Consider the following 20,089-nt stretch of genomic DNA (forward strand, 5'->3'; position numbering starts at 1 on the left):
GGTTGCAGTTCTAATTTCACTTGGTCTTGTCATCAGCTCTCATGGGTTCAATGACCACGTATGCTAGTAATTCTCAAATTTAGTTATCCAGCCCTAACCTGTCTACTGGCCTCCAGTCTTGCATCTCCAACTGACTATTGTTCATTTTGAAATGGATGTCCTGTAACAATCTGAAATTCAACATGCCCAAGATTGAACTCTCCCCTCTTCTGAACTTCCCTATTACTGTGCAAAGTATCGCCATATGCCAGCCACCAAGTTCACAACTTAGGGGTCATACAGGATTTCTCTCTCTCTTACTCATACCTAATCTGCTGCCAAGTCCTATCAATTTTACCTTCATAACATCTTTCAAATATGCCCCTTTTCTCCTCTGAAACTGCCACCATCCTGGTACAGGCTGTCATCATCTCACACCTGGACTACTGCAATAATTTCCTGGTTGTTTTGTCTGCAACAAGTCTCTTCATGCTATCCACATCCGAAGAAAGAACTATGGAAGTTGAATTGCTATTTTTTTCTCTTCTGTGGAGTTTTGTTTCCTCTTTCTGATGGTTCCTCCTATTGGTTTTAATTTTTACTTACAACATCACTAATGTGAAAATATGTTTAATAGGAATGTATATGCATAGCCTATATCAGATTGTGCGCCATCTTGGGGAGGGTGGTGGGGAGGAAGGGGGAGAAAAATTTTAAACTCAAAAGCATATGGAAGTGATTATTGATAAATCAAAATAAATTAATAAAATAAAAAAAAAATAAGTCTCTTCATACTCCAGTCCATTCTCCACTCAACTATCCTAAAGCATGGATCTAGCCATGTCACCTTCCTGCTGAATAAACTCTAGTAGCTCATTATCATCTCTAGGATCAAATATAAAATACTCTGTTTAGCCTGCAAAGCCCTTCCTGACCTGGTCCCATCTACCTTTCCAGTCTTCTTACACCTTCTGCCTCCCCAGTGTACTCTGTGATCCAGTGACACTGATCTCTTTGCTGGTCAAACAACTGGTCAAAAAGAGATTATAGGGGACCCTTTGCCAGCACTGGGTGCAACTGGCCATAATTGGCAACTCTATTGCCCGCAGCAGTTTGGGGACAGAGTTCTAGCAAAGAAAGGTACGTTTGTGATAGGTCACAAGACAGCAAGAGCTCTGGTTGCAGCTCTAAGGAGGAGAGGAGTTCTAGGGCTTATGCCTTCAAGGGAGCAGGGGCTGTTCTTGGGTAAAGATCAGAGCACAGATCAGGACAGTAGTGACCACACCTCTCCCCAGATCATACTACCTCAGAAGCACTGAAAACTTGCAGACTCCCAGAACTAGCTCTGAAAGCAGCAACATCCCCAAAAATCTGATGCTTAAGACCGTGCCTCCTTATCCCCAGGTAAGCAGAACCCAACTTTAACATAAAATTCAAAGTAAAAAAAAATAGACTGGAAAATTGAGTAAACAACAACAACAAATAATTTTACCATAAAAAGCTACAAAAGGTGGTAGGGAAGACTAAGATATAAACTCAAAAGGCAACAATGTAAAAAACAGCTACAAGCAAAGCCTCAAAGAAAAATGCTAATTGGACACAAGCCCAACAAGAATTTCTGGAAGAATTAAAGAAAGAAATAAGAGTGGTAGAGGAAAAATTGGGAAAAGAAATAAGAAGGATGCAAGAAAATTATGAAAAGAGAATTAACAACTTGGTAAAAGGGACACAATAAAAATATGGAAGAAAATACCTTAAAAATAGAATTAGCCAAATGGGAAAATAAGTATAAAAGATCTCTGGAGAAAATAATTTCTTAAAAATGAGAATTGGGCAACTGGAAGCTAATGACTCCATGAGACATCAAGAAGCAATAAAACAAAATCAAAAGAATGAAAAAAATTAAATATCAGATAAACAAGTGACCTGGAAAATAGATCGAGGAGACATAATTTAAGCCATGATCAAAACAATAAATAAAGCTATGATTTTTTTTAAAAAGTGCAGACATCATATTTTAAGAAATTATCAGCAAAAATTGCTCCAATATCTTAGATTTTAGGGGGTCAAATAGAAATTGAAAGAATTCATTGATCACCTCCTGCAAAAGATCCCATAATGAAAACTCTCAGAAATATTATAGCCAAATTCCAGAGCTCTGCAGTCAAGGAAAAAATATTATTAGCAATCAGAAAAAAAAAATTCAAATATTGTGAAGACACAATCAGAATCATACACGATTTAGCAGTTTCTACATTGAAGGAGTACAGGACTTGAAATATGATATTCCAGAAGGCAAAGGAATGAGAATTTTTTTTTTATTTTTTGGCTAGGCAATGGGGTTAAGTGACTTGCCCAGGGTCACACAGCTAGTAAGTGTTATGTGTCTGAGGCCAGATTTGAACTCAGGTCCTCCTGAATCCAGGGCCAGTGCTCTATCCACTGCGCCACCTAGCTGCCCCAGGAATGAGAATTATAACCAAGAATAACCTATTCAGCAAAATTGAGTATAGTCCTTAGGTGAAAAAAATGGATATTTAATCAAATAGAGGACTTTCAAACATTCCTGATGAAAAGACCAGAGCTGAATAGAAAATCTGACATTCAAACCCAAGACTCAAGTGAAGAATGTACACATGAAAGAGTAATCATAAGAGATTCAATAAAGTTAAATTTCCCATCTTATATGGGAAGATGATACATTTAACTCCTAAGACCTTTATCATTGTTAGGGCAGTTAGAAGGAGTCTACATAGACTGAGGTCATCAGTGTGAATTGATTATGTTGGGATGATCTCCAAGAAAAAAAAAATGAAAGGGTGAGAAAGAGGTATGCACTGGAAAAAGGGAGAAGACAGGCAGAATGGGGGAATTTTTCTCACATAAAAGAGGCATGCAAGGAAGAGCTTTTATACTGGAGGAGAAAGTGGGAGGGGGAGATATAATGCTTGAACCTCACTCTCATCAGAATTAGTTCAAAAAGAGAAGTACATATATATATACACACATGCACACAGTTAGGTACAGAAATCTATCTTATCCAATAGGGAAATAGGAGGGGGAGGAGATAAGAGAGATGAGGAGGGGGATGATAAAAGGGAGGACGGATTAAGGATAGAAGCAAAACAAACTTTTGAAGAGGAACAAGATAAAAAGGGAGAGAGAAAAGGATAAACAGAAGAAAATAGAATGGAGGAAATATACAGTCAATAATCATAACTGTGAATGCGAATGGGATGAGCTCATCTATAAAACAGAAGCAGATAGCAGAATACATTAGAAACCAGAATCCAGCAATATGTTGTTTACAAGAGACGTATTTGAAATAGACACATACAGAGTTAAAATTAAGGGTCGTATGGGGGGCAGCTAGGTGGCACAGCAGATAGAGCATGGGCCCTGGAGTCAAGAGGACCTGAATTCAAATCCAGCCTCAGACACTTGACACTGATTAGTAGTATGATCCTGGGCAAGTCACTTAACCCCACTGCCTAGCAAAAAAACAAAAACAAAAACAAAAACAAAAAATATTAAAGGCTGGAGCAGAATCTATAACACTTCAGCTGAAATGAAAAAAGGAGAAAAGTCAGGGTTAACAATCATTATCCCGGACAAAGCAAAAGCAAAAATAGACCTAATTAAAAGAGATTATTTGGGAAATTATGTTTTGCCAGAAGATTCCATAGACAATGAAGTAATATCAAAAAATTTTGCAGCAAGTTTCTCTGATAAAGGCCTCATTTCTCAAACATATAGGGAACTGAGTCAAATTTATAAAAATAAGAGCCATTCCCCAATTAATAAGTGGTCAAAGAATATGTTTTCAGAAGAAGAAATCAAAGCTATCTATAGTCATATGAAAAATGCTCTAAATCACACTATTAATTAAAAAAATGCAAATTAAAACAACTCTGAAGTACTACCTCACATATCAGAAATGAAAAGTACTAGAGGGGATGAGGGAAAATAGGTACACTAATGAACTGTTGGTGGAGTTGTGAATTGGTCCAGCCATTATGGTAAATAATTTGGCCCAAAGGGCTATAAAGCTGTGCATATTCTTTGACCCAGCAATACCACTACATGTTCTGTAATCCAAACAGATCAAAGAAAAAGAAAAAGGACCTATATGCACAAAAATATTTATAGCAGCTCTTTTTTTGGTGGCAAAGAATTGGAAATTAAGGGGATGCTTATCAGATGAGGAATATGATTGTGATGGAGTACTATCATGCTGTGGGAAATGATGAGGTGGATGGTTTCAGAAAAAAATATGGAAAGAACTGTATGAACTGAAGCAAAATTGAAGTGAGAAGAACTGGCAGGTCATTGTACACGATAACAGCAATGTTGTAATGATGATCAACTGTGAAAGATTTGGCTTCTCTGATCAATCCAAGACAATTCCAAAGGACTCAGTGATGAAATATACTATCCACTTCCAGAGAAAGAATTGATGAACTCTGAGTGCAAATTTAATTATAATTTTCTCACTTTTTCATGATATGCATAATATGGAAATATGTTTTGCATGATTCCACATGTATAATTTTGTTTGCCTTCTCAGTGGGGGGGGGAGAGAGAATTTGAAACTCAAATTTGAAACTCAATATTTAAAAAGAAAATAGTGTTTTAAATAAATGAATTTTTTAAAGATAATTTTTAAAGCTAGAGAGGATGAGGACAGAAAAAAAATAAGCAAGGCATTGTACTTGCAAGGTGGCCACTAGAAGCCATGGAGAGAGTTATTTCAGCATAATGGTGGGAATGGAAGCCCTATGGCAATGGTTAAAGGCTTGATGGGTGATGAATATCTTGGTATTGTGAGTGTTCACTACTCTTTTCTAGAGTTTGTACTATGAAAAGGAAGAGATGGATGGAGAAGAAACTATAGCTTTGGTGGAGTGGTCCATGGTCAAGAGAAGTTTGTTTTGCTTTGATTTTAGATTAGGAGACATGAGCATGTCTGGACCTGAGAAATCAGTGAGGAAGAAAGCAGGGATTCATGGGACAAGTCATTACAGATACAGAATGCAAGATGGAAATGACTAAATATACCTGTAGGAGGATTAGACTTAAGGGAAAGGCTCTTCCTTTGGGGAGGGACACTGAGAGGTATAGAGGAGGAGAGTTACACGAATCCATGTCAGATGGCCTCAATCTTAGTGAAGTTGGAGGGTGAGCTATCTTCGTTAAGCAGGGAAGTCTGTGGCCAGGGGAGGATGTGACAGGGAACTAGATGTTAAGACTTCACTTAATTCCTTTTCAGAAGGGGATCCACAAAGGTGGAACATTGCATAGATTGTCAGATTCGTTAGTATTGATTGGTGTTGCTGATTTTTCTCTTTTCTTTTTCTTTCTTTTTTTTAATGTTACATGGGATAACTGGGAGATGCTAGGGGAAAAGATATGGGGAAACTTGGGTGATGTAATAACAAAAAGCTATCAATAGTTTTTTTAAGACTTAAACAAAAAGAATGTGAGCTCCTCAAGAGCAGGGACTGTCTTTTACCTTTCTTTAGGACCGAGCACCGTGCCTGGCACATTGTTTTTGTTCAGTTGTGTCCAACTCTCCGTGGGACCATTTGGGGGTTTTCTTGGCAAAAATGCTGGAGTGGTTTGCCATTTTCTTCTCCAGTTCATTTTACAGATGAGAAAACTGAGGTAAACTGGGTGAAGTGACTTGCCCAAGGTCACACAGCTAGTTTAAATGTCTGAAGCCAGATTTGAACTCAGGAAGAAGAATCTTTCTGACTCCAAACTGGGCTCTCTACCCACTGCACCATTTAGCTGCCTTAATGCCTAGCACATAGTAGGCACTTAATTAATGCTAATTGACTCCTTGTGATGGCTATCCACACTTACATTCTCCCAGGTTCACACAGCTTCCCTTTCTTTAGTTCCATTTATATTCTAAACAGCTCATTACGAGCTGGATTCATTAAACTATTTCTCTCTCCCCCTGCCCCCCATAGTATTTTATTTTTTTCCAATTACATGTAAAGATAGTTTTCAACATTCACTTTTACAAGATTTTGAGTTCCAAATGTTTCTCCGTCTCTCCCTTCCCTCCCCAAGACAGCAAGCAATCTGATATAGGTTATACATGTACTATCATATTAATCATATCGAAAGAAGAATCAGAACAAAAGGGAAAAAATAAGAAAAAAACAAAGCAAAAAAAAAGGTGAAAACAGTATGCTTCAATTTATATTCAGACTCCATAGTTCTGTCTCTGGATGTGGAAAGCACTTTCCATCATAAGTCTTTTGGAATTGTCTTGAAATTGTATTGCTGAGAAGAGTTAGGTCTATCACAGTCACTAAACCATTTTAAAGGTCACCTGGAGTCATGGCTTATCATGTTTTGTGCTATGGCATTGCTTTCTTTATGATTCATTCAAGGCATGAATTCACACCTCAAAAAATGAAAACATTTTCTCATCCTTCTCATCCTCTGTCCAGTTTTTGGCACTACTGGTCATTCTGTTGCCATCTTGCACATCCCCTTTCCTTACGTCTCATGATACTAGACTCCTTTGCTGTATTTTCATCCCTCTCCTGCTCCCTAAGTGGATGTGTCCCTAAGTAAGGTTCTCTTGTGGGCTGTCTCTTTTCTCTCTCATGGACATCCACAGATTCAATCACTACCTTTATGCAGTTCACTCCCAATTCTACATATCCATTTCTAATCTCCCTCCCATACTCTGGTCCTCTGTCACCAACTGCCTGTTAGACAACCTGTTGACTGTTCCATAGGCATCTCAAATTCCCCAGGTCTCGCTATCTTTCCATCTAAATTTGCCCCTTCTCCAAACTCCTTGATTTCTGTTACCATGGTCCTCTTAGTGATAAGCTCGGAGACATCCTTGATTCTTTCCCTCTTCTTCATTTCCCAAATCCAAACAGTTGTCAAATCCTGCCAATTTCACCTCCACACTATCTCTTGCTTTTCTCTTTTTCCCTGTCCTCACATTGCCACCATCCTAGTTCAAGGTCCTCATTACCTCTAACTTGGATGGTTTTTTTTTTTTGCTTGAGGCAATCAGAGTTAAGTGACTTGTCCAGGGTCACACAGCTAATAAGTGTCTGAGGCTAGATTTGAACTCCTCCTGATTCCAGGGCCAGTGCTCTACACACTGTACCACCTGGCTGTCCCTTAACCTTGGACTGTTGTAATGACCTTCTTCTGGCCGTTCCTCCTGCCTCCAGTCTCTCTCCTTTCCAATCCATCCTTCTTATGAACCCAAAATCATTTTCCTGAGTTACGTCTACTTATGTCACTCCCCTTGTCAAAATATTCTGTGCCTCCCTGTTGATTAGGATAAGATACAAATTCCTCAATCTAATGAAGCAATAGTGGAATGGGGGAGCAGGCTAGATTATTCAGCCTCTCTTTTTCATCCCTCCATTCTTCTTCAGACTGATTGCCTAGATGTGTATCCCACATAAACATTCTTTCTCAGGTCTGGGAAGTTTTAACAAAAGGATCTATAATTCTCTCTAATTTTTAGCTATAAGCCCCTAGGCAAAGACAGTGCTCTGGCATAACACCCAAGCACTAAATCTAGTTCTCTCTCTTCTCCTGGGATCCTATACCTCAATTCCCTCCTCCCAATTGTATTCCCAATAAGCACACCCAGACTAGAAAATGGCTGTGTTTAGCACTGTTTATGAAGACAAAGTAAATATTTAAAACAAAGAATGGTAAACAGACTTTACCCATGCTCAGAAAGAAAAGACATCAGGCTCCCATGAAGGAGTCTGAGGGGGAAAAGGAAATGATGAATTACTCACTGCCTGGGGCTCTATAGTCCAGAAGGGTTCCAAAAACACAGAATTTATATAGACTTACATTCTGCCGCATATGACCTCACTCCTGTTGTCCTGACCCCACTCTCCTTGATGTTTGCATCCACTTTCCTAGTCCCACATGGCCTCTTGCAGCATCCCCTTCTGCATTCCTGTTATATCCTCTACCCGTCTCAATGAGAGATGAGCTCAAGTCTGGCTCCTGTTGAGACTCACCCCAACCCACTAACTGTCCCACTGTCTTTTAAGGGTCACCTGGGAGTGTGGCCAATCACTTTGACTAATGATGTTGCTCCCTTTCTAACTCACTCTAGGTTTTTGTTTGTCTTTTCTAAAAAGAGTGCTGGGTATGGCTTTATTTTCATAATTAGTTTTAATATCCTGTTACAGGTCCTTATTTTCCATGATTAGGAAGTCAACTGTCATCCATCAGCATTCTCTTCTTTCAATATGGCACCAGATCACCTTTCCAATCTTATTCAGTCCCTTTCACATACTCTATATTACCACCAAATTGGCCTACTTCCCGTTTTCTGGACTTGATATTTTATCACCAGTCTCTGTTCCTGGAATGCACTCCCTTGTGATGTCAGCATCTCAAAATCCTTATGTTTTTTCAAGGCTGCCTCAGGTGCCTGGAAGTCTCCTCTGATCTTCCATGGTTGTTAGTGCTATCTTCTTCCCCCAATTACCCTGTATTTACTTATCTTATAGATAACGTGCCTCTCTTCCCCCAATGCAATTTATAAGCTCCTTGAGAGCCAAGACTATTTAATTTTTTAACTAGAATCAGCATAGATACCCCTCACTTAGGGAATGGCTATGTAAATGGTGGTGCATGAAGGTAATGGAATATTCCTGCCCCAAAAGAAATGATGAATATGAAGGATGCAGTGAAACATGGAAATTCATATGGAAACTTATGCGAAGTTAAACAAACAGAACAAGAAAAACAGTATACACAGTAATAATAACAATGGAACTGGAAAGGACATTCACAACAAAAGAAGCTAAATACTGTGTAATTATAATAACCAAGCTTGGATCTGAAGAAGAGACGAGGAAATTTACTTCCTAGACTCTATTGTAGAAATGAGGGAATATGAGTATACTGGCCAACTTGGTAGATACATTGGTTAATTCTGTTTAACTGTTTTTTTCTTATTCTTTGCTATAGTACATGCCTCTCTAGCTTGTCATTGTTCGTCCTTCATTATTGAAGAGGACCAATGACATTATGAAGATGATATCTTTACTGGCACAACAATTGGGTAGGAGTGGGACAGAGGTGTGCAAAGTTGTCAGCCTTTCTGGGTAGGGAATGGGGCAGGGATATATACAGAGGTGGGCTGGCAAGTATTTAACAAGTGGCTATCTCCCCCAAAATGTGTCCACAACAGTTTTTGAATTCAATTTACATTATTAAAATTTTCTCCATCACTTTCTGAAGTCTAGAAATCAAGCCCTGACTTGCAAGTGTTTGTCAATTTTTAAGTAAATGTTTACAATGGAAATTTAACAATCAGCTGCCTATAAGAGCTGACTCTAGCATGCCCCTGGATATATGAGGAAATTAAGATATGGAAAAACCAAGGACATCATGAAAAGATCTGGATCAGAGTCTAGCACATGGTCTTTTATGCTAAATCAATAAGATTTTACTTTAATATTTTGATGAAGAAGGGGCCAGGAAGGTGGTGAGTTCAGAGCTGAAAGAATCCAATGTGGACTGGTTATTCAGAGGCACCAATTCACTTGACTTCAATTCAACAAGCACTTATCTAATAATGAACACATAGAAGAAGAAAAGAAGCAAGCTGGTACATGGGAGAGTAAAGTGGCCTCAGGACCAGAAGGATGTGGCTTCAAGTTCCATTTCTGATCCATAATGGCAGATATAGAAATATATATATATATATATATATATATATATATATATATACACATATGTATACATGTATATATGTGTGTAGATAAATATCTAGATATAGTAAATATATCGATAAAGAGATCTATCGATACAGATTAGATATAGGTATATCTAGATATAGCACAAAATTTATGAATTTACAATCTAATAAGAGAGCTCACAGTCTGCACTTAGAATCATGCATATGAAAGAACATGTGTTTTAGTCCATGAAATATTCTCCATCCTTCACAGAATCATTGGCTTAGTTCTGGGAGGGACTTTGTAGGCCTTGGCCTATTTCAATATTCCTCCTAGTGGCTCACGCTCAACTCAACACCCGTTTTCTTGGGCAAACTTTTTTAGATCATGAACCCCATGAGGAAGAAATATTGAGCATGCATACTCAATGTATTTATTTTGTAATAAATTATACATGTGTTACTTTATTAACATATTCCATACATTAGAAATCATATGCAGAAACAGAAATAAAAAGGAGATAAAGATTAAATAAGTGATATTTTAAAATTTATTTTACTTATTAACAGTACCTAATCCCTTTTTGCTCTTGCTAAACTTATTATTAATTATTAATATTTTAGTGAGAGCAATGTGATTGAATATGTTTCATTACTTTAAAAAATGGTGTTTTAACATATAACTCGAGGCTCAAGCCAGTCATTTATGTAAGATCTTCCTTATTGGTGGAGAGAATAATCTATATGTGTGCTTGAGAGGCAGAGTTGGTAAGAGCTTGGGAGAGGGAAGATTTGGGTCTTCAGGCTTCTAGAGTTTTTCCTTTCTGAGACATGCCATCCTCCAATTCTGGGCATTTTCCCTGACTATCTTTCATGTTCTCTCTCCTTATTTCTAACCCCTCTTCTTCCCTGGCTTCCTTCAGGTCTCAGCTAAAATCTTACCTTCTGCAAGAAACCTTTCCTGGTCCCCATCGTATGCTAGTGCCTTCCCTTTGAGAAGACCTCCAATTATCCTTTATTCATCTCATGTAGCAGGGCTTTGGCATATGTCCTTCATATGTTACATTGAGATACTGTACCATGGATAAATGTTTATCTTCAGGACCAGGTAGGGTATCGACAATGAAGCAGTTGATCTCTCTTCAATCCACATCATGACATATTTTCTCAATTACACCATTTTGAAGGTCCCCACCAGGCAACATGATTGTTTGCTGTTGTCCATCCTTCATTCTTGAAGAAGACCAATGACAACAGGAGGGTGATGTCTTTGCTTGCAAGTGAATTGGGTTTAAATGAGGCATGGCTGTGCAAAGGCATCAGCCTCACTTTCTCCTCCAGAGCCATCTGTGTCCGGCAGCAAGCTACAGGTCAGGATGACTAGCGATGCTTCCAGACTATGAAGCAGGGAGCCTACTGACACCACACCAAAATTTGCTTCAATGTACACTGGAGAAGATCCAGAATCACTCTGATGAAACTCTTCTCCCTCTAATCCCATCATCTTGAGAGTTTATGATCCTCACATACCAACATCCAGCAAAGAAACCTGTTTACTTTCTTCTTATGCTGTATCATGAGTAAAATGAGCAATGAAGGTACTTTCAACAACATTATCATTCCCAGATAAGATGAACATTTTGTATTTCACAGTTCTCATTTTTAAAAATTTCCTAGATTGCAAGGTAGGAGGCACACAAACTGCTGGATGGGGCACTGTTGGTCCCAGGATGGTCCTATGACAATTATCTTATTTGACTACCTTCTTACCTTCTACAAACAGGTTTTGAAGCTCTCCTGGTCAGCAGGACAAGAAAATTGTCAGAGACACTAAAAACTTCCATCAAGAAAAGAAAGAAAGAACTGATCATTGTCATGGAATTAAACATATTAGAAAAGAAAAAAAAAACAGAGATAAAAATAAAGATTCCTCTCAGGAAAGAAAATATTTGGATCTCCACTGTGGTAGCAGCTATATTAATTTTGTATGGGCAGAAAGTGGGTATTTTGTGGACCTACACTGAGAATAGAGCCCCCTATACTCATGGACCACTGAGGGAGGGGTCATGTTTTTACTGTTTATGTTGGCTGCTTCCAGAGCCTCTCCTCCCTTCTGTCTCTTTCACACCATTCTCTCTTGTTCTTCCTCCCCCTTTTCCTATGGATACTCTCATCTGCCATTCTACATAATGGGCAGTGGTTCTAATAAGAAGGGGACTAAGGCGGTGGAAAGCCATGTAACTTGTTTTTCTTGCCTCTTAAAGCTTGTGTCCTAGCCTGTGGGGAAAGTGTTTCAAAGGTTATTCCTGACTTCCAGCTGCCAGTAGGTCACCATCTTGAATTCCTGCCCTGGTGACTTTGAAGGCATAGGAAACAGACAACCTGAATATTTCAGTCACACACTAATGAGCATGTTGGAGATGTTGGGACCAGAAGGAATCTGAGAGAAGCCAACTTGCAGCTTTCCTATTACATGCACACATTGACTTCAACCTAACCTGCTAATGTTTCCATCTGAACCCTACCTACTCAGTGACTTGTGCTCTGAGCATGGAGAAACTATGAAACAACTAGTATATCTCTTAACTGACAGAGAAGCTAAAAGTTGCTCATCACCTAATTACAATTTAAGCTCAGAATAACATTGATAGAAATGTGACTATATCAAGCCCAAGTTCAATGTCAATACTTTCAACAAGGTGATAGAGTTCTGTTGGAAAATATCAGTGTTCACAGGATCCACAAGTTAGCATTTTGATGGAAAAACTAAATAGTTGTGGAGCAATTGGGCTACTTGTCTATTTACAATATAGCCCCACAGACTGGAGGGGGCCCTGGAAAGACAATTCATTGCAATCACTTATTGCCAATTGAAGGGTTAGCCAAATTCCCATATTGGCAAGTTGAAACTAATGGATGCTCATCAGAGAGACACTAAGTGAAAGAGACTGCCTGCCAGTCATGCAAAGACTGTCTGACCCAGACAGTGGCTCAAAAAAAGCCATTTCGAGGGAAGAAGACTATCTGTACTGTATCCTAACAACCGGCTCCAATAATAGAAGAGGTCTAAACCCAAAGGCAGCACATTTTCTGCTTACTGCTTCAGTCATCGTGACTCCTAGGGTACAGACTCTGTTATTACCCTGCAGAATATAGCTCTGCTAAGCAGCCTGAGTCCTCTACAAACTCATGTTTAGGGAGGCAGGACTGTGGTTCTGATGAAGATAACAAAGTAGCCCATACCATCAGGCTGAACAGGTTTAGGGAGAGAGAGGTCAGCAAAGACCGACTGCTCAGTGACCAGACTAATGATGGACCAGGTGACATGGTCAAAATGGTCTCTCTACCTCAAGGCTCACCACTGCCATCAAATAATTATCCTTAAGCACAGATGACCACATAACTTCTGTATTCAACTCCCCTGGCTTCCTATTACTTCATCATTTGGCTTTTTGTTTGTTTGTTTTTCTGTTTTTGGAAGCCATCTGAGACTGAATTTGAACTCTTAACTCCAGGGTTGGTGCTCTGTCCATTGAGTCACTTAGCTGCCCCCCCCCCCCCACCATTTAGCTTTTGAAGCCCTTTGCAACCTGGCCCCAATCTATCTTTCCAGCCTCATTGGATACTACTCCCTTTACTATATTCTATGATTCAAAGGACAGCCAAACTGTCTCCCTCTCAGTACCTCCCACATGACACCCTATATCCCATCTCCCAGCATTTGAATTGGCCATCCTTCATCCCTGGAATGCAATCCCTTCTGGCCTTTGCCTCCCAGAATCTTCCTCTTCCTTTAAGATGCATCTCTAGTATCATCTTCTTCATGAAGATTTTCCTGATTTCCCTAACTACTAGTGCCTTCCCTTCCAAACCACCTTGCATTTAACTACTTTAATTTTATGTTGTATATGACGTTCATCGCAGGTAGGGATTGTTTCGTTCTTTGTCCTTGTATTCCCAGTGCCTAGCACAATGACTGGCATATAGTAGATACTTAATAAATATTTTCTGATTAATTGACTGATTACACATATAGCCAGATGACAATGCCAATTTAACCCATGTAATGTGGGGCAGCTAGGTGGTACAGTGGTTAGAGCGTCAGGCCGGGAGTCAGGAAGAGTTCACCTCGAGCCCCAGATGCTAGCTGTGTGACCCTGGGCAAGTCATCTAACTTTGCTTGCCTCAGTTTCCTCATCTGTAAAATGAGCTGGGGAAGGAAATGTCAAACCCTTCCAGTATCTTTGCCCAGAAAACCTCAAATGGGGTCACAAAGAATCAGACAGAACTGAACAACAACAAAATGGGTCTTGCATGTAATTACACATTGACACATGTATTAATTACATGTTAAGTATGTCTCTTTTATTATGACTGTTACTAATATTATTTTTGTTGTTATTTTCTCCCTGGATCTTCATTTGTTTGGTATCAGTTTCATTTATGTTTCGTAAAGATATTAGTTCGTTAACAAGGCTGAGTTTTTCTATGAGCCATGTGCACGTAGTTTTGCTGCTTTCTGCACTTGGTTATTTATAGGCCTCCTGGTTTTATTCCTGCTTAATTTTGCTTGCTGTTATGCACATTTGCTTGTATTGTATGGATATGCATGAAGTCCTATGTCATATGCATGTGATATATTCTGCATGTGCTTTAGGCCTGTAGTGACTGAAGCAGCCTGTCAAATGATGCTTTACATTGTGCTCTGTCTCTTGCACGTATTGATGATGTATATTTGCTATGAATAGTACCCTAAGGTGATTACCTGGGATGCTGGGTTAATCATCCTTGTACTGCTCAGTGCTGATATGTATATTGATGCTGCAGTATATAATTTCAGGTGCCACGTGGACTGTAGCAATTTTGCAAGAGACTGCAAAATTCCAAACCCTAGGGAGGAATATAACAGGCTGTTCAGACAGGTTACAGACTGGCTGCTTTGCAGGTATAGTAAAGGTCTGGCCTTCACTGAGGATCCTCTGCTTTGTAGTCTTTCATGGTCTGGGAAGAGATAAGATCTAGTGCATGGTTTGGGCTGGACTGGGAGAGGTTATGGTTTCCTAGACAGTTGGAATGAGTCTGTAACAGGAATGGAGAGAAAGAGGGAGAGAAAGTGGGGGAGGAAGGGGAGTGAGAGAGAGGGAGACAGAAAGGGGAGGAAGGACGAGAGAGAGAAAGAGGGAGAGAAAGGGGGATGAGAGAGAGGGAGAGAGAAAAGGGAGGAAGGGGGAAAGAGAAAGAGGGAGGGAGGAAGGGAGGAAAGGGAGGGTGTGGAGGGAGAGAGAGAAAGAAAAGCAAGACCAAGATGGTGATCACAATGGACGATCAAAGGAGAGGGGAAAACTCAGGTTTGGCAGTGAGAGAAGCACAACTGAGGGAGGCCATCGGAGAGTGACCATCCTTTTAAGAACTGTGGGAAAGCAATAAATGGTTTAAGTCCTGACCCTGAGCCCTCCTCCCCTCCCTGCCCTTTGTGCTTTTTCTACCAACAGGCATTGCAAAAATATTTTTTCTTTCCATTTCCTTAAATTGTTTCTTTATCCTGATTTGCTTTCTTTTTACATAAAGCCAATGTTCAATGACAAAAACTGTGTACTGCATTACTGGCTTCATCCAGAGAGAGCATTTGGAGGATAGCAGTTTCTATTTGAATATATGGAATTTAACAAGTTGGGGATCCCCATTTTCAGCATGATGACCAAAGGTCACCTGGATGCTCAGAGTTTTATCATTTTATTAATAATGTGCGATATTAAGTTCTCAACAACAACAATAAGCAGGGGAAAAGGAGAACCATGTGAACCTGAGGAACATTGCCCTAGACTAAAAATTCATGAGCTAATCTCTTTATTTCCAGCAGGCTGGGTTGCTTTAACCCTCAACTGCTTCCTCCAGCAAAAAGCTAGAGGAATAAGGGTGTGACCAGAGATAACAAAACTCCCTAAATCCCAACCCTGGGGGTGGAGATGACAGATGTGGTTTGGAAGATTCTGGGATATCCCTTTCTGTTGGGAAAAAAAAAGTCTTCCCTAGTCAAACTCCACCTCTCCTATCCATCCTTTCATTTCAGAAAGAATAATCTTTCTTCTGTGTAGTGGAAATCTGTCATTCCTCTTCTCAAAAATTTTCTGTAATTGCCTATTATGAGTAAAAGTCGCACTGCCATAAGAATCAGAAAGTTGGAAGGCAGCCCAATGTTATTGTTCAGTCATTTCAGTCGTGTCTGACTCTTTGTGACCCCATTTGGGGTTTTCTTGGCAAAGATACTGGAGTGGTTTGCCATTTCCTTCTCTAGCTCATTTTACAGATGAGGAAATTGAGGCAAACAGGGTGAAGTGACTTGCCCAGGGTCACACGGCTAGAAAGTGTCTGAGGACAGATTTGAACTCAGGAAGATGAGTCTTCCTGACTCCATGCCCAGCCCTCCCTGCACTATAACATCGTCTAGCTGCCCCTATAGTCCAATACATGAAAGGATTTCCCAGTAGAACACATCTAATAAATGGTTGTCCAGCCTCTGCTTGAAGAAAAGAAACTCCACCACCTTTCATGGCAGCCCATTCCACTTTTGGACAGCTCTAGTGGTTAAGATAATTTTTTGGTTTTGTCTTTTTAATTTTTTTCCCCCTGACATTAAGCTCTGATTGTTCTCTTTGTAACCTCTACCCATTTCTTCTGATTCAGCCTTTTGGGGCCAAACATAGCAAGTATAATCCCTCTCTTACCTTCAAATACTTGAACACAGCTCTCATGTCACTCTGAGTCTACTTTTCTCCCTGGCTAAATCTGCTCAGATCCTTCGACCCACTCTCATATGTCATGGACTCAAGACTCTACCGCTCTACTTGTGCTTCTCTGGACACTCTCCAGCTCATCAGTATTTATCATTGGGGTTTTCTTTTACTTTTTTCTTTTGACAATTTTGGGGAAGCAAAGGGGAAAAGGAATAAAAATGCACTTAAAAAGTAATGAATTAAAAAAGAAAAATCTAGGTAAATTATATCCATGGCATTCCCCTCATCTGGTAGTTTAGTGATCCTGTCAAAAAAGGGAAATGAAGTTGATCTGGTATGACCTACTCTTGATGAAGTCACGCTGGTTCTTTTCAATCAATACTTCTTATTCTAGATATTTGGCAGCCAACTCTTTAATGATCCATTCAAGAAATTTTCCCTGGAATCAAAGTCAAGTTCATTGCCCTGTAGTTTGCAAGCTCTGCTTCCTTTCCCTTTCTTTTTTTTTAAAATTAGGACATTTCCCCTTCTCCAATCTTGCAGGGCCTCTCCTGTTTTCCGTGATCTTTCAAAGATCACTGACCACGGCTCAGCAATCCCATCTACTAGTTCTTTCAGGACCCAAAGGTATAGTTCATCTAGGCCAAGTGACTTGCATTTATCAAGGGTAGTTTGGTATATCTTTGTTAAGTGTACTGTATCTCTGGCCAGGAATCTGTCCACCTTATATCATAAACCATAATCTAGACATTCAAATCCCATTTTCAGACACTACCTTCTTACCCAGCTCTTCATTTCCCAAATGATTTTTTTAGAGGCAAATGGGGTTAAGTGACTTGCCCAGAGTCACAAAGCTAATTAAGTATCTCAGGTGGGACCTGAACTCAGGTCCTCCAGACTCCAGGGCCAGTGCTCCATCCACTGTGGCACCTAGCTGCCCCCAAATGATTTTTTTTCTGCATCCTTTGCCTTTAGTAGGCAACAGTGAGGAAAACACAATCTGACCTAATTAATCATTAATCCAGTTTCTTGCCCAAGACTTCATAAATATTTGCCAATACATTCTAGGTTCCTCCTGGAACCTGGTCATTTGTGTCCATATGAATCAGCAATGGATAGTTGTCATCCTTTTTGAGAAGTCTTGGGAGATTCTCAGTTTCATATTGGATGCATGCCCTAGGAAAACAACAGGTCTCTGTTGTTCTTAAGTTGACAGACAAGCTGCCTCAGTACTCCTCAGTAGGGAATCACCAACTATTACTACTCTCCTCTTCTTCCTCAGCCCCTTAGCTCATGGTCTGTCACTTGACCATTTCTACAGCTCTACTATATTATTCCTGCAGCACTAGAATTCTTTTTAGTGCATACTGCTCTCTCCTCTTCAAGAAGAGCTTAAAGTCTGGTTTTTTTGAATTTCTAATTGTTCAGCTCTCTTTTTCTGTCCACTTCTCCTCTGCACTCCCCTCCTCTGCCTCAGATCCCTTTCTTTCACTGTGAAGTCTTATTTTTGTTTCATTTCCCTTAACCACCTGAAGGGTGGAGAGGAATTATTTGAATCCCTTTACTTTTTCTCCAGAGGGCAGCTAGGTGGCACAGTGGATAGCATACCAGGCCTGAAATCAGGAAGACAGTCTCAGACACTTACTGGCTATGTGATCCTGGGCAAGTCACTTAACCCTGTTTGTTTCATCATCATTAAAATGAGTTGGAAAAGGAAATGGCAAACCACTCCAGTATCTGTGCCAAGAAAACCCCAAATGGGGTCACAAAAAGTTGGACACAATTAAACGACTAAACAACAACACTTGGTCCAGTATAAGTAGCTGGCCACGGCCAAGATTCACATTACACCCCTGGCCATGTCCTCAGCCCTGCAGCTGAATGTGTACCATCTCCCTCCACACCCAGCTACTCACCAACCCACACACTTTCTGGAAACCATAATAAAATCAATCAAATTGCTTCTAGAAAGAGTAGGTCAATCTACTGCTCCATTCACCGTTCCTGTGACTTTCCAAACCAAAACACCCTTCTCGGACCACACTCCACTGTATTCATTGTCTCTTTGAGGGCACAGACATTTATTTTTGTATTAGTGTCCCCAGAGCTTAGCATAATGCTTGGCACACAGTAAGCACTCCATAAATGCTTTCTCATTAATTCATTCTTTATTCATGTATTCTCTCTATACTCTCTTAGTGACCTCATCTGTGATTCAGTTATCATCTCTATAAAAGATAGCTCCCAAATCTATATATCCAACCCTAATTTCTCTCCTGAATTGTAATCTGGTATCACTATCCAGCTGCTGAACACTTCTAAGTGGAGATATGCATATATAAACTTTCTTTCAAAGTTCATTCATTCCCTCCTTCTAAGTACTTGAGTTTCTATTTAAAATTACCTTGTATATATTTTGTAGCTACGGTATATGTGATTATGTGTGCATGTATCCTCTTCCCTGACACAAAGCAAGCTCCCTGAGGGCAGAGTCTGTCTCATTTTTGCCTTTAGAGCTCTATCACCCAGCCCAGTGTCTGGCTTACAGTAGGCAGTAAATAATTATTATTTACAGTAATGATAGTTGGCATAGTTAGCAAAGTGCTCTACATATATTAATTTCTTTTGATCTCCTTCTAAACAGGGAGGGTGCATTTGTTCTTTGCCAATGAAGATCCTAGTCCAATCACCAGAGCTCCTGTGAGGACCTTGAGAATTTGCCCAAACTGGGCATGGGTGACTGAGATATGACCGTAGGATTACAGGATCATAGGTATAAAGCTGCAAGGGGCTTTAGAGGCCTCATCGAGGGCAGCTGATGCCACAGTGGATACAGTGCTGAACCTGACATCTCGAAGACCTGAATTCAAATTTGACCTCAGACTCTTTCTAGTGGTATGATCCTGGGCAATTCACTGAACCTCTGTCTCATTTTCCTTGTTCATAAAATGGGGATAATAATAGCACCCACCTCCCAGGGTTCCTGTGAAGATTAAATGAGTAACAATTGTAAAGTGCTTTGCAAACTTTAAAGCACCCTGTATTGCTGAGGCAGAGGAAAGTTAAGTAACTTTTCAGGGTCATACAGCTAGTTAGTGCTTCGGGCAGGATTCTAGATAGACAATTAACTGTGCTGGTCTGAAGCCCATTCATTGTTTTACATAGGCTGTCCATCTTTTTGCTCGGTTTGATTTAATCACCTTATCCTTATTGGCTTTCCACTCTAAATTCTTGGATGTCATGAATGTGAGTACTCCCTTCACCAACACAGATTGCAATCCTTTTGTACTTGACAACTTTCAATTCTGTTCATTTCAAGAAATATTTACTAAAGCACTTACTAACCTCAAGGCACGGTGTTAGCTTTGAGTTCCTGCCCTCTAGGAACTTATCTTCCTCAAAGGGAGAGAGGGTGGGGGTGGTAGAGAGAACGGCGCTTGCATTTCTAAGCGGTCTTCATGAATGACTAGTCCTTTGGAGCTTTTCCAAACTGTCTAGGCCGGTCCTGGGATAACAGGCAGTCACCAGCCCATACTCAAAGCCTTTCTGTATCTTCCTTAATCAGCGGTAATGGATGGGCCCCAGAATCCCCTCTCCGTCACAACCAGTGGCCATTAGTGTCTGACCAGGATCTAGCACCTAAGGTGGCCGACTAATTGGCAGTTGGGGAGAGAAC

The sequence above is a fragment of the Phascolarctos cinereus genome, unplaced genomic scaffold (assembly GCF_003287225.1).
Source record: "Phascolarctos cinereus isolate Bilbo 61053 unplaced genomic scaffold, phaCin_HiC Scaffold_726;HRSCAF=1367, whole genome shotgun sequence".
Classification (NCBI taxonomy): Eukaryota; Metazoa; Chordata; class Mammalia; order Diprotodontia; family Phascolarctidae; genus Phascolarctos; species Phascolarctos cinereus.